Genomic DNA, 23,314 nt, shown 5'->3' on the forward strand with positions numbered 1-23,314 from the left:
TTGGGTATTACTGTGTACCTAGGTTATATGATATATGTAGTGTCTCCTGTTCTTTTTCCTAGCCTGGACTTCCACTTAACGTACTTCTCCCTGACCCCCTCGTATGAGGAGAGTGGTGGACACTCCTTGGGTTTTTCCCTCATACTTTTAAGGGACAGTAGACAGGAGTGTGTTTTCCTCTCACATTCTTGCTCCTTTGTCCTGGAGGTAGTGGGATTCTTCTTCGTTCCCGTGGAATCTGGCTACATAGCTAACAGAAAGCCAAGCCCACGAATTCGTTCCCCCAGAACGAAGATGAATCCTGACTTATCTCTTGGTACTTCTGAGCTTAACCTCCAGGCCCATACCATGGAGGACCTAGCAGCTGCTTTAGTCACCCTTCAGGCAGAAGTGGGGAGATTAGGGGCCGAAAATCAGAGGCTGCAAGCAGAGGTCCATCAACTAAGGACGGTTGAACATATGACACATAGAGAAACGGGAACTATCCCTAAAACGCGCAAGAATTACATACAACCAGCCAGATTTACTATGGGTACCGGAGACAGTGATAAAGGGGCCAGTGGTGATTCAGGTTATAGTTCATACACCTAGTCCTGTCCCTCTAGCTATGCCAGAGAGATTTACTGGGGATAGTACCAAGTACAATGTCTTCATGAACCAATGTCAATTACAATTCCTTTGTAAAGCAGCGGCATTCCCTGATGACTCAGCCAAAGTGGCGTTCATCATTTCCTACCTTGCAGGGAATTCAAATGAATGGGCAGTCCCCCTAGTGCAAAACAATTACCCTTTATTATACGACCTCTCTCTGTTTCAAGAGAAAATGAGAAGTTTGTTTGCCAAACACACCTACATGCAAGCTAGTGATACCGCTCTGCTAAATCTCAAACAGGGATCCAAAGACCTCCTTACTTATATCACCAATTTTAATCGCCTGATTTCAGAGACACATTGGCCTGAAGACAAAAGAACCTCCTTATTTTACCGTGGGTTATGTGACGAATTAAAAGACTTGCTCTCACAAATAGTACATCCTCTTGAGGATTGTGCCTCCTTTATTGATCTGACTGTCAAGTTGGATCATAGATTGCATGAGAGAAAAGGAGAAAAGAATCGCAGTGGTGTACCTAAATTTGTCTTGACTAGGCCTGAGAAACCCGTAATAAAAGACACCTCAGAACCTATGCAAATTGGAGGACTACGAGGTCCCTTATCCACAGAAGAAAAGTACAAGAGAAGAAAGCTCAACCTATGCCTATACTGTGGAAAAGGGGGACATTTCGCTAAAGACTGTCAAGTGCATCCCAAAACTCCAAGACCATCAGCAAATAGTATGTCCAGTTCGGAAAACTAGAAAGCTTGGAGAATGGAGAGATCAATTCTTCAGGCTACAGAAATCAGCAGAGATCTCTACAAGTAAAACATTGCCCCTGAAGGTGGTAAAACACTTCATTGTACCAATCACCTTAACATACCCGGAGCAACAGCAGTTTAACATGTCTATCCTCTTAGATTCCGGGGCTACTGGAAACTTTTTTGACCTTCAACTCACTAAAAAACTAGGAATACCTTTTACCCCCAAAGAACATCCTGAATCTATATGGGCGGTGGACGGGTCTGAGTTATCATCTGGGTTAATAACCTATCAAACTCCACCTCTGATCATTGTCTTTAACAATGGGCATTCAGAAAGTATCTCTTTTGATCTAATAGATACTCCCAATTTTGGTGCCATCTTGGGGGTTCCATGGTTGCAAAGACACAACCCGGTAATAGATTGGGTGAAGAGAACTGTTACCTTGAGTTCCCCGTATTGTCGTTCTCATTGTTATCAAGAAGCTCGAGAACCAGAATTTCCTTTATTTTGTGCTGTTCAAACCAGCACAGATCTGACCGTACCTGAGCCATACCTTGAATTCCAGGGAGTTTTCAATGAACAAGAAGCTACCAAGTTGCCTCCACACAGGAGCTATGATTGTCGTATTGACTTGATTCCTGGAGCAGACTTGCCCTGCAGTCGCATTTACGCCTTGACCCCCTCAGAAACAGAGTATCTCAGAGAGTACTTGGACGACATGCTTAACAAAGGATTTATTCGTCCCTCTACTTCCCCTGTGTCATTTCCTCTCTTTTTTATAGATAAGAAGGAAGGAGGGCTCAGAGCATGCCTGGACTACAGGTCCTTGAATAAAATCACCATAAAAAATAAATACCCTCTTCCTCTCATCCCTGTTCTCCTCGATCAAATAAAAGGGGCCAAGATTTTCACCAAAATCGATCTAAGAGGGGCTTACCATTTGATACGCATCAAACAAGGCGACGAATGGAAAACAGCTTTTCGCACTAAATTTGGCCTTTATGAATACTGTGTCATGCCTTTCAGCTTGTGCAATGCGCCTGCGGCGTTTTAGTATTTTATTAATGACATTTTGAGAGAATACATCGACATCTTCGTCATCGTCTATATTGACGATATCCTCATATTCTCTCAGAACGAAAACGATCACGTGGAACATGTCCGGAAAATCTTGACCAAATTACAAGACAATCACTTGTATGCCAAATTGGATAAAAGTGTCTTTCACACTAACGAAGTAGATTTCTTGGGTTTCATAATAAAGCCCGGTGGTATCCAAATGGATCCCAAGAAAGTCAAAGCCTTGATTCAATGGGCTAGCCCTACTTCAATCAAAGGAATACAGTCTTTTCTAGGCTTCGCCAATTTTTATGGGCGATTTATTGATCACTTTTCTGAATCTGTCTCCCCCATTACAAAACTATTGAAAAAAGGGGTTCCTTTCATTTGGTCTGATGAAGCAGAAAAGGCCTTTTGTGCATTAAAAAACTAGTTCACCTCAGCTCCTATCCTGCACCATGCAGACAACACACAACCCTTTTTTGCGGAAGCAGATGCCTCCCAATATGCTGTCGGAGGAATTCTTTCACAGAGAGACAAGGAAACCGGTCACAAGCATCCCATTGCCTATTTCTCAAAAACCTTATTGCCAGCTGAGAGGAATTACACGATAGGCGAAAGAGAACTCTTGGCCATCAAACTATCCTTTCAGGAGTGGAGACATCATTTGCCAGTGTCCCCCCATGTAGTCACCATTTATTCTGACCACAAAAATCTCCAGTTTTTTAAGTCGGCTAGAGCTATTGCTTTCATCAGAGCCAGACAGCCAGTGTTGTTCACTGCATGCCATCTCATTATTCATTACCTGTTCCACTTTTTGTCCGCATCTTGTTGTTCTTAAAGGGAAGGCCCACAGGGCAGCCTCTCGTGTCACCGTCAATTTCAGAAGTAACTGTCAGCAATCAGCATATAGTCAGTAATTCCAGTCCCACTTCTTTTGAGGGGACTCGTCTACGAAGCAACAGTTTCTTCATTCTGCATAATCCAGCCATCTGCCTTGAGGGAAATGGATAGGGGGAGTCTGGAGGAGGAGGATAGAGGAGCTTGACTGAGTTGTGAACTTGTGAACTTCAGGATTGCAGACAGCGGCGCCTTCAATAAGGAAATAAGACGAAGACAGTGCTGCTGATGGGTTTGTTGTGATTAGAGTTTTGTTGTGGTAAAAGTTGCAAAACAAAGAAAGACACACCGGAGTAAAAGTGAATAAGGAGTCAAGACGAAAAAAAAAGGAAGTTAGTTTCAGGCCTAGGTGTCAGGGAAGTAGAGCTCATCCTCAAACTCTGTGAATTGAGACAGGAGTAGGTCAGCTAACAGAGAAGAACTTTCGTCACCTAAGTCGGTGTCCTCTTCTTCCTGCGTGTAATCACGTATTTTGTAATCTGGTGGCATGAAGTGCTGATTCATCTTGATCATTGTTAACCTCTCCACATTTTGGGGCGAGAGGTGGGTCCTTTTTGAAGTTACAATGGCACCAGCAGCACTGAAAACACGTTCAGAAGACACGCTTGCGAGTGAGCAAGACAAATAATTTAGAGCCAGCTTGGTGATCAGTGGCCATTGTCCCCTTTTCCCAAACCAATACAGCAATGGGTTGTGATCAATGTAGACCTCTGTTGGGTCATCCAGATAGGCCTGCACCATCCACTCACCTCAACCACTCAAGGTCATCCAGGGCTGCTCCACTTTGCGTACCATCTGTGGCCTTTGCATCAGCACTGGAACAAGCAAACCCTTGATGAGTTATTCAATCCGCTTCCGAAAATATTATGGCTGGGCCTGGTGCAGGTGAGGATGATGATAAAGTTGCTGGTGTAGGTAACGGCTGTGAGGGAAAGTGACTGCATTCGGCCACAGAAGTGGACCTTGACGCCGGATGGCCTGCTGATTCAGCCGGTTCCTTCAACTTCCTGCCGCTCTTCTTCGAACCGAGTGGCTGACAGAGCTAGCCAATGTTTGTACTTTGAAACATCTGCTTCAGTAAAAGGAATGAATGCTTTGCTGGCCACTGCGTTTTTGTACCGTGAATCCAGAATAGTGGCACAAATGTAATGTTGTTCTGTATGTATTATTTTAAGCCTTTCATTGTCAACTAGGCTGGTTAATAAGCTTTCCGCCAACGGATATGCGTCTTGCTTGTCAGTATCATCTTTGAACGTTGAAGACACCGCCTTCAGTTGGTGCTCTAGCATGCGCAACAATGGGATAGCTTTGCCCAAAGTACAGTCCTCCCTGCTGACTTCACGCTTGAAGACCTAAAAAGGACAAAGCATGTCTGTCAGGCTTTTAACTAGGTCTCATTCCTCCCACTCTAGCCTCATGTCTTTCATAGAAGAACCCAGTGCAAAGACATACTCATTGATTACCAAGCACTGCTCAGTCAGACGTTCAAGCATGTAGAAGGTTGAGTTCTCTGACTGGCACTCTACGGTCATGTTGAAGTTTCCTCAGCTGCTTCCGGGCCTTAAAAGAATGGCTGAAATGTGTGCAGATTCTTCGGCAGGTGGTCAGTAACTTGCTGACTGTGTTTTCTTTTTTCAAGAAATCTTGAACAACAATGTTAATACTGTGCACCAAACACGGCACTCTGAAATAGCCACCATCATTCATGGCCCTAACTATATTACTGCCATTATCCGTGGAAACATAACCAACCATGCACTTTCTTGGATGCAGCCATTCAAAGACCTTACTGTTAAACTCCTCCAAAATGTTCAACAACAAAGCTACTCAACAGATTAATGGGCGCACAACAGTATGGTTACAGGGTATATTCGTTATCTATTTATCACATGTGGTGCTCCAGGAAGGTGGGCGTGTATCCAACACCCACAAATAACTGCATAAGCAGATTAGAATTAAACCAATACCCTCCGAGCACTCAAATATCAAACCAGTATTACTAGTATCACAAGTCAATTGGCAAATGTCACTGTCCTTATTTAGTTATAAAGAAATCCAACTCTTCTCCGATTTAAGGTTCTTCTGTCTTTATTTCCATGTTCTTCAGAAGATACCCCATGGGCACTTGTTACATCAGCCAACACGTGTTTCGTCGTGTAGTATTACAACACCTTGACTTCCTCAGGGCTGTAACCAAGTAAACAGTTCCCATGAGATTTCACGACCTACGTATGGCTAGTAGTTAGTAGTGTGAAAATTATAACACACCCAGAAAACGTGTATTAGAGTCTGCAAGTTTATAAGTCTCAGTGTAGAAGAATACGGAAAAAATAAAGGTAGTACCATTCCCAGTTCATATTACACCCTCAAGTTGTGAATAAAGTGCTAGTGCTGAAGAGATAAATATATATAAAATATGGTACAATCTCCCGTTTAGAATATCCACATAACACCACTATCATACAAATTGCTCTCTTCACAAAACAACTTACCCTCATTTTCTGTATCGGTAATCTTAGACCCCATTTCCTCCTAGGATAATATAAATTAAGAATATTGTGGTTACCGCAAACTCCCACTAATATAAACTATAGACAAACACTAGTCCGATATAAACATCCTAGAAAGCATTCGCACCTTACTCCCGGAAAGCAAATATCTTTACTACTCCGGTCGGCGTTCTGCACGGGCGCCATCTTGGAGTGTCCTTTTAATTCTAAAACAGTCGGCGTCATCTTATAGTGTACTCCGGGTCGTTACGCAGTTTCTATTCATGTTTACCATTTAGACATACTCTAGTATCATCCAATACGTGTAAAAATCATCTCTACCTACTGTTAGGATTAGGTGAGGTTGCGAGAGATCTTGACATGTGTATTAGTTCCGGATTCCCCATTTAAGAATTTGTCCTGATTCCCTAAACACCAAGAAGAAGGAGTTTGTAGACGATCCCTAGCACTCGTAAAGGGGCGCGTCGGAACGTAGCCGTTGCTTGGCTTACTGTTCCAGTACCACGCCCCTTCCTACTTCCTGGTTCCTGAAATCCTGTACGCACCGGCCGTGGCGTCTTGCAGCTCCTTCTTGGTGTGTGGTGCTCCTTTCTGCCTGCCTTCGGTTGCCGGTAACCTCGCCTCTCTGTCCTCGCTGTGTTCCTTGCAGTGACGGTCTTTCTCCTGCACAGCTCCCGTGCAGGCAGTGCTATTTTCCCTGCCATATCCCATGCATTTTGCGGGCGTCTTAATAGCCTGTGTCTTCATTTCCAATCCCTGTGGCAACACGGAAGTCCCCTGTTTACTTTTCTTTGGTGCACTCCTTCTGAGAGTGAGCGCTCCGCCCTTTCTCCTGCTGGGGCCGGGTGTCTCACCTCCTGAGTGTGTGACTGCTCCGCTGTTCTTGCTCTACACAGCCGGTCGGTACACCTCATTCCTTCCAGTTTACGTTGTATGATTGAGTGAGTGAGTCTTTGATGGGTTCTCCCCTTCCTGGCCTATTCTTTACGCCCTCAGGAATTCCCCTTGAACTACAGAACTCATCGTTGCAGCGTTTACGACCTTCACTTGGGGTAAGATTTCCTGGTAACCATCACGCATGTCAATGTCTTGAGTATTACTGTGTACCTAGGTTATATGATATATGTAGTGTCTCCTGTTCTTTTTCCTAGCCTGGACCTCCACTCAACGTACTTCTCCCTGACCCCCTCGTATGAGGAGAGTGGTGGACACTCCTTGGGTTTTTCCCTCATACTTTTAAGGGACAGTAGACAGGAGTGTGTTTTCCTCTCACATTCTTGCTCCTGTGTCCTGGAGGTAGTGGGATTCTTCTTCGTTCCCGTGGAATCTGGCTACATAGCTAACAGAAAGCCAAGCCCACGAATTCATTCCCCCAGAACGAAGATGAATCCTGACTTATCTCTTGGTACTTCTGAGCTTAACCTCCAGGCCCATACCATGGAGGACCTAGCAGCTGCTTTAGTCACCCTTCAGGCAGAAGTGGGGAGATTAGGGGCCGAAAATCAGAGGCTGCAAGCAGAGGTCCATCAACTAAGGACGGTTGAACATATGACACATAGAGAAATGGGAACTATCCCTAAAATGCGCAAGAATTACATACAACCAGCCAGATTTACTATGGGTACCGGAGACGGTGATAAAGGGGCCCGTGGTGATTCCACTATACCTCCTGTACAGGTTACAGTTCATACACCTAGTCCTGTCCCTCTAGCTATGCCAGAGAGATTTACTGGGGATAGTACCAAGTACAATGTCTTCATGAACCAATGTCAATTACAATTCCTTTGTAAAGCAGCGGCATTCCCTGATGACTCAGCCAAAGTGGCGTTCATCATTTCCTACCTTGCAGGGAATTCAACTGAATGGGCAGTCCCCCTAGTGCAAAACAATTACCCTTTATTATACGACCTCTCTCTGTTTCAAGAGAAAATGAGAAGTTTGTTTGCCAAACACACCTACATGCAAGCTAGTGATACCGCTCTGCTAAATCTCAAACAGGGATCCAAAGACCTCCTTACTTATATCACCAATTTTAATCGCCTGATTTCAGAGACACATTGGCCTGAAGACAAAAGAACCTCCTTATTTTACCGTGGGTTATGTGACTAATTAAAAGACTTGCTATCACAAATAGTACATCCTCTTGAGGATTGTGCCTCCTTTATTGATCTGACTGTCAAGTTGGATCATAGATTGCATGAGAGAAAAGGAGAAAAGAATCGCAGTGGTGTACCTAAATTTGTCTTGACTAGGCCTGAGAAACCCGTAATAAAAGACACCTCAGAACCTATGCAAATAGGAGGACTACGAGGTCCCTTATCCACAGAAGAAAAGTACAAGAGAAGAAAGCTCAACCTATGCCTATACTGTGGAAAAGGGGGACATTTTGCTAAAGACTGTCAAGTGCATCCCAAAACTCCAAGACCATCAGCAAATAGTATGTCCAGTTCGGAAAACTAGAAAGCTTGGAGAATGGAGAGATCAATTCTTCAGGCTACAGAAATCAGCAGAGATCTCTACAAGTAAAACATTACCCCTGAAGGTGGTAAAACACTTCATTGTACCAATCACCTTAACATACCCGGAGCAACAGCAGTTTAACATGTCTATCCTCTTAGATTCCGGGGCTACTGGAAACTTTTTTGACCTTCGACTCGCTAAAAAACTAGGAATACCTTTTACCCCCAAAGAACATCCTGAATCTATATGGGCGGTGGACGGGTCTGAGTTATCATCTGGGTTAATAACCTATCAAACTCCACCTCTGATCATTGTCTTTAACAATGGGCATTCAGAAAGTATCTCTTTTGATCTAATAGATACTCCCAATTTTGGTGCCATCTTGGGGGTTCCATGGTTGCAAAGACACAACCCGGTAATAGATTGGGTGAAGAGAACTGTTACCTTGAGTTCCCCATATTGTCGTTCTCATTGTTATCAAGAAGCTCAAGAACCAGAACTTCCTTTATTTTGTGCTGTTCAAACCAGAACAGATCTGAGCGTACCTGAGCCATACCTTGAATTCCAGGGAGTTTTCAATGAACAAGAAGCTACCAAGTTGCCTCCACACAGGAGCTATGATTGTCGTATTGACTTGATTCCTGGATCAGACTTGCCCTGCAGTCGCATTTTCGCCTTGACCCCCTCAGAAACAGAGTATCTCAGAGAGTACTTGGACGACATGCTTAACAAAGGATTTATTCATCCCTCTACTTCCCCTGTGTCATTTCCTCTCTTTTTTATAGATAAGAAGGAAGGAGGGCTCAGAGCATGCCTGGACTAGAGGTCCTTGAATAAAATCACCATAAAAATAAATACCCTCTTCCTCTCATCCCTGTTCTCCTCGATCAAATAAAAGGGGCCAAGATTTTCACCAAAATCGATCTAAGAGGGGCTTACCATTTGATACGCATCAAACAAGGCGACGAATGGAAAACAGCTTTTCACACTAAATTTGGCCTTTATGAATACTGTGTCATGCCTTTCGGCTTGTGCAATGCGCCTGCGGCGTTTTAGTATTTTATTAATGACATTTTGAGAGAATACATCGACATCTTCGTCATCGTCTATATTGACGATATCCTCATATTCTCCCAGAACGAAAACGATCACGTGGAACATGTCCGGAAAATCTTGACCAAATTACAAGACAATCACTTGTATGCCAAATTGGATAAAAGTGTCTTTCACACTAACGAAGTAGATTTCTTGGGTTTCATAATAAAGCCCGGTGGTATCCAAATGGATCCCAAGAAAGTCGAAGCCTTGGTTCAATGGGCTAGCCCTACTTCAATCAAAGGAATACAGTCTTTTCTAGGCTTCGCCAATTTTTATCGGCGATTTATTGATCACTTTTCTGAATCTGTCTCCCCCATTACAAAACTATTGAAAAAAGGGGTTCCTTTCATTTGGTCTGATGAAGCAGAAAAGGCCTTTTGTGCATTAAAAAACTAGTTCACCTCAGCTCCTATCCTGCACCATGCAGACAACACACAACCCTTTTTTGTGGAAGCAGATGCCTCCCAATATGCTGTCGGAGGAGTTCTTTCACAGAGAGACAAGGAAACCGGTCACAAGCATCCCATAGCCTATTTCTCAAAAACCTTATTGCCAGCTGAGAGAAATTACACAATAGGCGAAAGAGAACTCTTGGCCATCAAACTATCCTTTCAGGAGTGGAGACATCATTTGCTAGGGTCCCCCCATGTAGTCACCATTTATTCTGACCACAAAAATCTCCAGTTTTTTAAGTCGGCTAGAGCTATTGCTTTCATCAGAGCCAGACAGCCAGTGTTGTCCACTGCATGCCATCTCATTATTCATTACCTGTTCCACTTTTTGTCCGCATCTTGTTGTTCTTAAAGGGAAGGCCCACAGGGCAGCCTCTCTTTTCACCGTCAATTTCAGAAGTAACTGTCAGCAATCAGCATATAGTCAGTAATTCCAGTCCCACTTCTTTTGAGGGGACTCGTCTACGAAGCAACAGTTTCTTCATTCTGCATAATCCAGCCATCAGCCTTGAGGGAAATGGATAGGGGGAGTCTGGAGGAGGAGGATAGAGGAGCTTGACTGAGTTGTGAACTTGTGAACTTCAGGATTGCAGACAGCGGCACCTTCAATAAGGAAATAAGACGAAGACAGTGCTGCTGATGGGTTTGTTGTGATTAGAGTTTTGTTGTGGTAAAAGTTGCAAAACAAAGAAAGACACACCGGAGTAAAAGTGAATAAGGAGTCAAGACGAAAAAAAAAGGAAGTTAGTTTCAGGCCTAGGTGTCAGGGAAGTAGAGCTCGTCCTCAAACTCTGTGAATTGAGACAGGAGTAGGTCAGCTAACAGAGAAGAACTTTCGTCACCTAAGTCGGTGTCCTCTTCTTCCTGCGTGTAATCACGTATTTTGTAATCTGGTGGCATGAAGTGCTGATTCATCTTGATCATTGTTAACCTCTCCACATTTTGGGGCGAGAGGTGGGTCCTTTTTGAAGTTACAATGGCACCAGCAGCACTGAAAACACATTCAGAAGACACGCTTGCGAGTGAGCAAGACAAATAATTTAGAGCCAGCTTGGTGATCAGTGGCCATTGTCCCCTTTTCCCAAACCAATACAGCAATGGGTTGTGATCAATGTAGACCTCTGTTGGGTCATCCAGATAGGCCTGCACCATCCACTCACCTCAACCACTCAAGGTCATCCAGGGCTGCTCCACTTTGCGTACCATCTGTGGCCTTTGCATCAGCACTGGAACAAGCAAACCCTTGATGAGTTATTCAATCTGCTTCCGAAAATATTATGGCTGGGCCTGGTGCAGGTGAGGATGATGATAAAGTTGCTGGTGTAGGTAACGGCTGTGAGGGAAAGTGACTGCATTCGGCCACAGAAGTGGACCTTGACGCCGGATGGCCTGCTGATTCAGCCGGTTCCTTCAACTTCCTGCCGCTCTTCTTCGAACCGAGTGGCTGACAGAGCTAGCCAATGTTTGTACTTTGAAACATCTGCTTCAGTAAAAGGAATGAATGCTTTGCTGGCCACTGCGTTTTTGTACCGTGAATCCAGAATAGTGGCACAAATGTAATGTTGTTCTGTATGTATTTTTTTAAGCCTTTCATTGTCAACTAGGCGGGTTAATAAGCTTTCTGCCAACGGATATGCGTCTTGCTTGTCAGTATCATCTTTGAACGTTGAAGACACCGCCTTCAGTTGGTGCTCTAGCATGCGCAACAATGGGATAGCTTTGCCCAAAGTAGAGTCCTCCCTGCTGACTTCACGCTTGAAGACCTAAAAAGGACAAAGCATGTCTGTCAGGCTTTTAACTAGGTCTCATTCCTCCCACTCTAGCCTCATGTCTTTCATAGAAGAACCCAGTGCAAAGACATACTCATTGATTACCAAGCACTGCTCAGTCAGACGTTCAAGCATGTAGAAGGTTGAGTTCTCTGACTGGCACTCTACGGTCATGTTGAAGTTTCCTCAGCTGCTTCCGGGCCTTAAAAGAATGGCTGAAATGTGTGCAGATTCTTCGGCAGGTGGTCAGTAACTTGCTGACTGTGTTTTCTTTTTTCAAGAAATCTTGAACAACAATGTTAATACTGTGCACCAAACACGGCACTCTGAAATAGCCACCATCATTCATGGCCCTAACTATATTACTGCCATTATCCGTGGAAACATAACCAACCATGCACTTTCTTGGATGCAGCCATTCAAAGACCTTACTGTTAAACTCCTCCAAAATGTTCAACAACAAAGCTACTCAACAGATTAATGGGCACACAACAGTATGGTTACAGGGTATATTCGTTATCTATTTATCACATGTGGTGCTCCAGGAAGGTGGGCGTGTATCCAACACCCACAAATAACTGCATAAGCAGATTAGAATTAAACCAATACCCTCCGAGCACTCAAATATCAAACCAGTATTACTAGTATCACAAGTCAATTGGCAAATGTCACTGTCCTTATTTAGTTATAAAGAAATCCAACTCTTCTCCGATTTAAGGTTCTTCTGTCTTTATTTCCATGTTCTGCAGAAGATACCCCATGGGCACTTGTTACATCAGCCAACACGTGTTTCGTCGTGTAGTATTACAACACCTTGACTTCCTCAGGGCTGTAACCAAGTAAACAGTTCCCATGAGATTTCACGACCTACGTATGGCTAGTAGTTAGTAGTGTGAAAATTATAACACACCCAGAAAACGTGTATTAGAGTCTGCAAGTTTATAAGTCTCAGTGTGGAAGAATACGGAAAAAAGAAAGGTAGTACCATTCCCAGTTCATATTACACCCTCAAGCTGTGAATAAAGTGCTAGTGCTGAAGAGATAAATATATATAAAATATGGTACAATCTCCCATTTAGAATATCCACATAACACCACTATCATACAAATTGCTCTCTTCACAAAACAACTCACCCTCATTTTCTGTATCGGTAATCTTAGACCCCGTTTCCTCCTAGGATAATATAAATTAAGAATATTGTGGTTACCGCAAACTCCCACTAATATAAACTATAGACAAACACTAGTCCGATATAAACATCCTAGAAAGCATTCGCACCTTACTCCCGGAAAGCAAATATCTTTACTACTCCGGTCGGCATTCTGCACGGGCGCCATCTTGGAGTGTCCTTTTAATTCTAAAACAGTCGGCGTCATCTTATAGTGTACTCCGGGTCATTACGCAGTTTCTATTCATGTTTACCATTTAGACATACTCTAGTATCATCCAATACGTGTAAAAATAATCTCTACCTATTGTTAGGATTAGGTGAGGTTGCGAGAGATCTTGACATGTGTATTAGTTCCGGATTCCCCATTTAAGAATTTGTCCTGATTCCCTAAACACCAAGAAGAAGGAGTTTGTAGACGATCCCTAGCGCTCGTAAAGGGGCGCGTCGGAACGTAGCCGTTGCTTGGCTTACTGTTCCAGTACCACGCCCCCTTCCTACTTCCTGGTTCCTGAAATCCTGTACGCACCGGCCGTGGCGTTTTGCAGCTCCTTCTTGGTGTGTGGTGCTCCTTTCTGCCTGCCTTCGGTTGCCGGTAACCTCGCCTCTCTGTCCTCGCTGTGTTCCTTGCAGTGACGGTCTTTCTCCTGCACAGCTCCCGTGCAGGCAGTGCTATTTTCCCTGCCATATCCCACGCATTTTGCGGGCGTCTTAATAGCCTGTGTCTTCATTTCCAATCCCTGTGGCAACACGGAAGTCCCCTGTTTACTTTTCTTTGGTGCACTCCTTCTGAGAGTGAGCGCTCCGCCCTTTCTCCTGCTGGGGCCGGGTGTCTCACCTCCTGAGTGTGTGACTGCTTCGCTGTTCTTGCTCTACACAGCCGGTCGGTACACCTCATTCCTTCCAGTTTACGTTGTATGATTGAGTGAGTGAGTCTTTGATGAGTTCTTCCCTTCCTGGCCTATTCTTTACACCCTCAGGAATTCCCCTTGAACTACAGAACTCATCGTTGCAGCGTTTACGACCTTCACTTGGGGTAAGATTTCCTGGTAACCATCACGCATGTCAATGTCTTGAGTATTACTGTGTACCTAGGTTATATGATATATGTAGTGTCTCCTGTTCTTTTTCCTAGCCTGGACCTCCACTCAACGTACTTCTCCCTGACCCCCTCGTATGAGGAGAGTGGAGGACACTCCTTGGGTTTTTCCCTCATACTTTTAAGGGACAGTAGACAGAAGTGTGTTTTCCTCTCACATTCTTGCTCCTGTGTCCTGGAGGTAGTGGGATTCTTCTTCGTTCCCGTGGAATCTGGCTACATAGCTAACAGAAAGCCAAGCCCACGAATTCATTCCCCCAGAACGAAGATGAATCCTGACTTATCTCTTGGTACTTCTGAGCTTAACCTCCAGGCCCATACCATGGAGGACCTAGCAGCTGCTTTAGTCACCCTTCAGGCAGAAGTGGGGAGATTAGGGGCCGAAAATCAGAGGCTGCAAGCAGAGGTCCATCAACTAAGGACGGTTGAACATATGACACATAGAGAAACGGGAACTATCCCTAAAATGCGCAAGAATTACATACAACCAGCCAGATTTACTAAGGGTACCGGAGACGGTGATAAAGGGGCCAGTGGTGATTCCACTATACCTCCTGTACAGGTTACAGTTCATACACCTAGTCCTGTCCCTCTGGCTATGCCAGAGAGATTTACTGGGGATAGTACCAAGTACAATGTCTTCATGAACCAATGTCAATTACAATTCCTTTGTAAAGCAGCGGCATTCCCTGATGACTCAGCCAAAGTGGCGTTCATCATTTCCTACCTTGCAGGGAATTCAACTGAATGGGCAGTCCCCCTAGTGCAAAACAATTACCCTTTATTATACGACCTCTCTCTGTTTCAAGAGAAAATGAGAAGTTTGTTTGCCAAACACACCTACATGCAAGCTAGTGATACCGCTCTGGTAAATCTCAAACAGGGATCCAAAGACCTCCTTACTTATATCACCAATTTTAATCGCCTGATTTCAGAGACACATTGGCCTGAAGACAAAAGAACCTCCTTATTTTACCGTGGGTTATGTGACGAATTAAAAGTCTTGCTCTCACAAATAGTACATCCTCTTGAGGATTGTGCCTCCTTTATTGATCTGATTGTCAAGTTGGATCATAGATTGCATGAGAGAAAAGGAGAAAAGAATCGCAGTGGTGTACCTAAATTTGTCTTGACTAGGCCTGAGAAACCCGTAATAAAAGACACCTCAGAACCTATGCAAATAGGAGGACTACGAGGTCCCTTATCCACAGAAGAAAAGTACAAGAGAAGAAAGCTCAACCTATGCCTATACTGTGGAAAAGGGGGACATTTCGCTAAAGACTGTCAAGTGCATCCCAAAACTCCAAGACCATCAGCAAATAGTATGTCCAGTTCGTAAAACTAGAAAGCTTGGAGAATGGAGAGATCAATTCTTCAGGCTACAGAAATCAGCAGAGATCTCTACAAGTAAAACATTACCCCTGAAGGTGGTAAAACACTTCATTGTACCAATCACCTTAACATACCCGGAGCAACAGCAGTTTAACATGTCTATCCTCTTAGATTCCGGGGCTACTGGAAACTTTTTTGACCTTCGACTCGCTAAAAAACTAGGAATACCTTTTACCCCCAAAGAACATCCTGAATCTATATGGGCGGTGGACGGGTCTGAGTTATCATCTGGGTTAATAACCTATCAAACTCCACCTCTGATCATTGTCTTTAACAATGGGCATTCAGAAAGTATCTCTTTTTAACTAATAGATACTCCCAATTTTGGTGCCATCTTGGGGGTTCCATGGTTGCAAAGACACAACCCGGTAATAGATTGGGTGAAGAGAACTGTTACCTTGAGTTCCCCGTATTGTCGTTCTCATTGTTATCAAGAAGCTCGAGAACCAGAACTTCCTTTATTTTGTGCTGTTCAAACCAGAACAGATCTGAGCGTACCTGAGCCATACCTTGAATTCCAGGGAGTTTTCAATGAACAAGAAGCTACCAAGTTGCCTCCACACAGGAGCTATGATTGTCGTATTGACTTGATTCCTGGAGCAGACTTGCCCTGCAGTCGCATTTACGCCTTGACCCCCTCAGAAACAGAGTATCTCAGAGAGTACTTGGACGACATGCTTAACAAAGGATTATTCGTCCCTCTACTTCCCCTGTGTCATTTCCTCTCTTTTCTATAGATAAGAAGGAAGGAGGGCTCAGAGCATGCCTGGACTACAGGTCCTTGAATAAAATCACCATAAAAAATAAATACCCTCTTCCTCTCATCCCTGTTCTCCTCGATCAAATAAAAGGGGCCAAGATTTTCACCAAAATCGATCTAAGAGGGGCTTACCATTTGATACGCATCAAACAAGGCGACGAATGGAAAACAGCTTTTCGCACTAAATTTGGCCTTTATGAATACTGTGTCATGCCTTTCGGCTTGTGCAATGCGCCTGCGGCGTTTTAGTATTTTATTAATGACATTTTGAGAGAATACATCGACATCTTCGTCATCGTCTATATTGACGATATCCTCATATTCTCCCAGAACGAAAACGATCACGTGGAACATGTCCGGAAAATCTTGACCAAATTACAAGACAATCACTTGTATGCCAAATTGGATAAAAGTGTCTTTCACACTAACAAAGTAGATTTCTTGGGTTTCATAATAAAGCCCGGTGGTATCCAAATGGATCCCAAGAAAGTCGAAGCCTTGGTTCAATGGGCTAGCCCTACTTCAATCAAAGGAATACAGTCTTTTCTAGGCTTCACCAATTTTTATCGGCGATTTATTGATCACTTTTCTGAATCTGTCTCCCCCATTACAAAACTATTGAAAAAAGGGGTTCCTTTCATTTGGTCTGATGAAGCAGAAAAGGCCTTTTGTGCATTAAAAAACTAGTTCACCTCAGCTCCTATCCTGCACCATGCAGACAACACACAACCCTTTTTTGTGGAAGCAGATGCCTCCCAATATGCTGTCGGAGGAATTCTTTCACAGAGAGACAAGGAAACCGGTCACAAGCATCCCATAGCCTATTTCTCAAAAACCTTATTGCCAGCTGAGAGGAATTACACGATAGGCGAAAGAGAACTCTTGGCCATCAAACTATCCTTTCAGGAGTGGAGACATCATTTGCTAGGGTCCCCCCATGTAGTCACCATTTATTCTGACCACAAAAATCGCCAGTTTTTTAAGTCGGCTAGAGCTCTCACACCTAGACAAATGAGATGGCTGTCATTCTTTAGTGAATATGATTTCCTCATCACCTATAGACCAGGGACCCAGCAGGGAAAAGCGGACGCATTGTCACGCTTAGGGTATGAGAAAGAACCCGACAAGGAACAACCCCTTCCTATCATTCCTGATAACAGAATCCTAGGAGTGGGAGGCAAGGATTACCAACTTCTTGAGGACATAAAAGAACATCTTCAGTCCATGCCACCGGTAGACTGGCTACAAGAACCCTTGAACACCATTAGGGAAGGGTTGTACTACCATGAGGATAAAATATATGTACCTACTCCCACTCTTCAACAAGTAATCATAGAGTGGTGTCATAACAGTGCCTTGGCGGGACATCCCGGCAGCCATAAAACGAAGGAACTATGCCACAGGTGGTTCTGGTGGGAGTCCATGTCCAAAGATGTAGTTGCCTACGTGCAATCCTGCTCTACATGTGCGCGACAAAAAGCTTCCCGTTGTGCGCCTACAGGGCTACTAAGAAACCTGGCTATTCCGCCATCACCCTGGCATACCATAAGCATGGACTTTATGACTGACCTTCCCTCATGCCAAGGATACAACACAATTTACGTAGTGGTGGATTTGTTGTCAAAAATGGCCCATTTCATACCTCTAAAAAGGCTACCTTCCTCTAAAGATCTAGCTGCTGTCTTGTTGGACCATATAGTAAAACTTCATGGATTGCCATGAGTCATCATATCAGATAGAGGTCCCCAGTTTGTCTCCAAATTCTGGCGAGGTCTGTGTTCCATTCTAGGAATCGATCACAGACTATCTACCGCTTATCACCCTCAAACTAATGGACAAACTGAAAGAACCAATCAGACCTTAGAGCAGTTCCTTCGTTGTTTGTTGACATCCATCCCCTCCACTTGGGTTCAAGCTCTTCCCTTAGCAGAATTCGCTTACAACAATTCTAGTCACTCAGCCACTGACGTTTCCCCATTTTTCTTTTTACATGCACAACACCCTAGAATGATTCCTATTGTATTGAGGTCGGAAGAAACAACTGTGCCAGCCCTAGATGAACATCATGCACACATTCACAAGGTATGGGAAGCTGCTAAGACGGAACTGGGTAAAGCCAAACTAGCCATGAAGAAACAAGCTGATAAACACAGAAAGACAGAGCCCATGTACAATGTAGGAGAGAAGGTGTGGTTATCCACTAGAAACCTTAGAATCGAAGGATCCAGAGAATTTCAACCTAGATACATTGGACCCTTTCCTATTGAAAAACTCATTTCCCCTGTCACTCTGAAATTGCAGTTGCCTCCATGCATGAAAATACATCCTGTATTCCACAGTTCCCTGATTAAAAAGTATCTGCCCCCGGTCGTCCCTGTAATCCCACCCCACCTGTACAAATCAATGGAGAAGCAGAATATGAAGTGCAAAAGGTCCTAGATTCCTGGAGACATAGAGGCAGACTCCAATACCTCATAGATTGGGTAAGATACCCGCCAGAAGATAGATCTTGGGAGCCTGCAGAGAACATTCATGCTGCCAGGTTAATCAGACAGTTCCAAAGACTCCATCCTACTAAACCTGGTCCCGGGAATAGGACTTTGAGGAGGGGTACTGTTAGGATTAGGTGAGGTTGCGAGAGATCTTGACATGTGTATTAGTTCCGGATTCCCCATTTAAGAATTTGTCCTGATTCCCTAAACACCAAGAAGAAGGAGTTTGTAGACGATCCCTAGCGCTCGTAAAGGGGTGTGTCGGAACGTAGCCGTTGCTTGGCTTACTGTTCCAGTACCACGCCCCCTTCCTACTTCCTGGTTCCTGAAATCCTGTACGCGCCGGCCGTGGCGTCTTGCAGCTCCTTCTTGGTGTGTGGTGCTCTTTTCTGCCTGCCTTCGCTTGCCGGTAACCTCGCCTCTCTGTCCTCGCTGTGTTCCTTGCAGTGACGGTCTTTCTCCTGCACAGCTCCCGTGCAGGCAGTGCTATTTTCCCTGCCATATCCCACGCATTTTGCGGGCGTCTTAATAGCCTGTGCCTTCATTTCCAATCCCTGTGGCAACACGGAAGTCCCCTGTTTACTTTTCTTTGGTGCACTCCTTCTGAGAGTGAGCGCTCCGCCCTTTCTCCTGCTGGGGCCGGGTGTCTCACCTCCTGAGTGTGTGACTGCTCCGCTGTGTTGCTCTACACAGCCGGTCGGTACACCTCATTCCTTCCAGTTTACGTTGTATGATTGAGTGAGTGAGTCTTTGATGAGTTCTTCCCTTCCTGGCCTATTCTTTACGCAACAATCTCAACAGGAGCCACAGGGGAAACACAGGGAAAAGGCCGTCCCCCACTCATATGATTTTCTACACTGATGGCCTTCCCTTACGAATTCTGTGGTCATTGACCCGAATCAAATTCTACTGTTTTTATGAACACGCCACGGTTGCTCATCAACCTTCTAGCTATATGTGCTGATCCCAGTCACTTATTTGGTAATAAAAAACCTATGTGTATGTGTATGTGTGTGGCACCCTCAATAAATCATATACCCTCACTACACCCTTCTAACTGAAAAAAGGGGGTGGGGGGTTGACAGTGCCTCACGGGAGCAACACCCAGGGGAGGATCTGGCAGGCTGGTACTCGCCTGGATCCTCACTTATCATCATCAGCTACTGTCAACCATGAAAATAAAAGGGGAGTAAAAATGTGCATTGAACCCAAAATGTGCGACTACTGTTAAGTGACCCTATGAAGGTGTAATAGAACCCCAGAAATTCCAATTCTATACTACCACTACGTTTAAAAAGAACAGAGCTAAACTGGCAACTTTACCTTTATTATGTGCTGTTTGCTCATTCTGTTAAAAACAACAACCAACATGTTTCATCACCTATATATATATTGCCGGTGATTTCATCAGGGTTTTACCGGGTCAGCGTGAATTTTGCACTACTGGATTCTCCCTTTATTGTACCTGTAGTGAAGAGAGGGCGAAAAACACACACACATACATTGTATTCGTTATTATTCATTGTACCTCGGTTGGGTTATACTGGAGTTAAAATTTCAATTACTCAAACTAAAAACATCTCCACTGTGGAGACATTTAGAAGTGTTTTTTGTACATCATACATTACCAGGTGGCCTTTTTTGTGAGCATACCCGGCACCCGTAGAAGAATCTGGTGTACACCGCAATACTGTTAGTGTATTCCGTGATCCGCCTGCCGGTCAGTTTTCTATAAAGCAATATGAGGAGAAAGAGCAGGGTATCATTAGGCTGCTCACATGTGCTCACGCTCCTAGCGGTCCTCTCCCGTACTATCTCTAAACTGTTTGTACGTCCGTTTTGCTTGATTCCTATAATCCGCTCTAACTACTCTTTCTGCCATTTCGCCGTATCTCAAGGAAACCCCTTGCCTAGGACTTTGGTAGATAAAGAGTAGATCCTCCCTATCTCGGGCGTGTTCTCATTCGCCCTGTTGGTTCTTAACCCAGCTTGCTGTCGGCTTTCCTGATCTAGCGGATCTAACGGCTTCCGCTAGATCAGGAAAGCCGACAGCAAGCTGGGTTAAGAACCGACAGGGCGAATGAGAACACACCCGAGATAGGGAGGATCTACTCTTTATCTACCAAAGTCCTAGGCAAGGGGTTTCCTTGAGATACGGCGAAATGGCAGAAAGAGTAGTTAGAGCGGATTATAGGAACCAAGCAAAACAGACGTACAAACAGTTTAGAGATAGTACGGGAGAGGACCGCTAGGAGCGTGAGCACATGTGAGCAGCCTAATAATACCCTGCTCTTTCTCCTCATATTGCTTTATAGAAAACCGACCGGCAGGCGGATCACGGAATACACTAACATTATTGCGGTGTACACCAGATTCTTCTACGGGGGCCGGGTAGGCTCACAAAAAAGGCCACCTGGTAATGTATGATGTACAAAAAACACTTCTAAATGTCTCCACAGTGGAGATGTTTTTAGTTTGAGTAATTGAAATTTTAACTCCAGTATAACCCAACCGAGGTACAATGAATAATAACGAATACAATGTATGTGTGTGTGTGTGTTTTTCGCCCTCTCTTCACTGCAGGTACAATAAAGGGAGAATCCAGTAGTGCAAAATTCAGGCTGACCCGGTAAAACCCTGATGAAATCACCGGCAATATATATATAGGTGATGAAACATGTTGGTTGTTGTTTTTAACAGAATGAGCAAACAGCACAGAATAAAGGTAAAGTTGCCAGTTTAGCTCTGTTCTTTTTAAATGTAGTGGTAGTATAGAACTGGAATTTCTGGGGTTCTATTACACCTTCATAGGGTCACTTAACAGTAGTCGCACATTTTGGGTTCAATGCACATTTTTACTCCCCTTTGATTTTCATGGTTGACAGTAGCTGATGATGATAAGTGAGGATCCAGGCGAGTACCAGCCTGCCAGATCCTCCCCTGGGTGTTGCTCCCGTGAGGCACTGGTAACCCCCCACCCCCTTTTTTCAGTTAGAAGGGTGTAGTGAGGGTATATGATTTATTGAGGGTGCCACACACATACACATACACATAGGTTTTTTATTACCAAATAAGTGACTGGGATCAGCACATATAGCTAGAAGGTTGATGAGCAACCGTGGCCTATTCTTTACACCCTCAGGAATTTCCCTTGAACTACAGAACTCATCGTTGCAGCGTTTACGACCTTCACTTGGGGTAAGATTTCCTGGTAACCATCACGCATGTCAATGTCTTGAGTATTACTGTGTACCTAGGTTATATGATATATGAAGTGTCTCCTGTTCTTTTTCCTAGCCTGGACCTCCACTCAACGTACTTCTCCCTGACCCCCTCGTATGAGGAGAGTGGTGGACACTCCTTGGGTTTTCCCTCATACTTTTAGGGGACAGTAGACAGGAGTGTGTTTTCCTCTCACATTCTTGCTCCTGTGTCCTGGAGGTAGTGGGATTCTTCTTCGTTCCCGTGGAATCTGGCTACATAGCTAACACCTACCTCCTTTCAAACTATTTCAAGGAAAAGACGAGTTCCTTGAGTATCACCATAATATCTAGTATAGCTCTATTGAGAAATAACAAGGCGCCATCTTGAAGTAACTCAATATTTCTAGAAGCATCGGCGCTATCCAATACTTGTATACATGATTACCATCTAAAATCATTAATATCATCCAATATTATCAGGAAAAGTCTCAAAATGAGTCCTTCTAATTATCACTTAGTGCAGACGGGTTCTTGTAGTCTCCCCACAAAACACAGTATAGCGCTATACCGGAAAAACACATAATCTGTTCATTACCATTATAATATACTAAGTCTAAATAGTATTGATCCTTAATATCACTGTGGATTACAGGAACAACATGTGTCAGGGAGAGATAGGATAGAGTACCAATTACCTAGGCTTGTGGGTTAACTGTAACATGATTTATGTATCTAAATAGATATACAAGAGTAGTGAGTACATAGAGGTGTAGAGGTGTATACAGGTTTGCAATAAACAAACAATAATAATATCAATAGTAGTGCTCACTGTAGCAGAATGATATCTATCTTATTCTAACTCATCCTAGGTATATATTAAATCCATTCTAATGACATTATAATAATACCAACAAATTACAATAACATAGAAATATAAACCATGAATATCCATCTTTTCAATATACAATATCTAAGATGTTTCCTATTCCGTCATTAGACATCATGATCTTATCTACTAGCTAGTTCACACATGTGTACTCAGTACCAGTATATATCCTACCAATAATAACGTTGGAGTTGCATACAACTCCCACATATATGTCATTTTGTAGTGTACACACGAATCATATCGATCTATATACAAGGTTCCACTACATAATTACTTTACTACATGTACAATGTTCAACATATTGTAATAATTCTATTTACTACATTATTTACATTCTTATTCTGCATAACCTTCATTGTTATAGACTTCCCTGCTATCCATGCAGCAATTAGTCCTGTCCCAGAAAGAATTGATATTCATTATCAATATTCAATCCTCTCTCAACCGCTCTGAGTTTCATCATCCAGATGACTTCTCTACGTCTCAGTTTCAGAAGTCTGTTACCCCCACGAGGGTCTTGTATCACATGATCTATCCCATAAAAACTAAACTGATGCTCATTCTTCTTTTCAAAATTCTGTAAAAAATGGGAAGCTATTGGATATCTAGTGTCCCCATTCTTCCATGCTCTAAAGTGCTCTAGCATTCTATCCTGAAGTGTCCTTATGGTGCTACCAACATATATTTGCCCACATGTACAGGCAA

Source organism: Lissotriton helveticus, chromosome 8 (genome assembly GCF_964261635.1).
Source record: "Lissotriton helveticus chromosome 8, aLisHel1.1, whole genome shotgun sequence".
NCBI classification, from domain to species: Eukaryota; Metazoa; Chordata; class Amphibia; order Caudata; family Salamandridae; genus Lissotriton; species Lissotriton helveticus.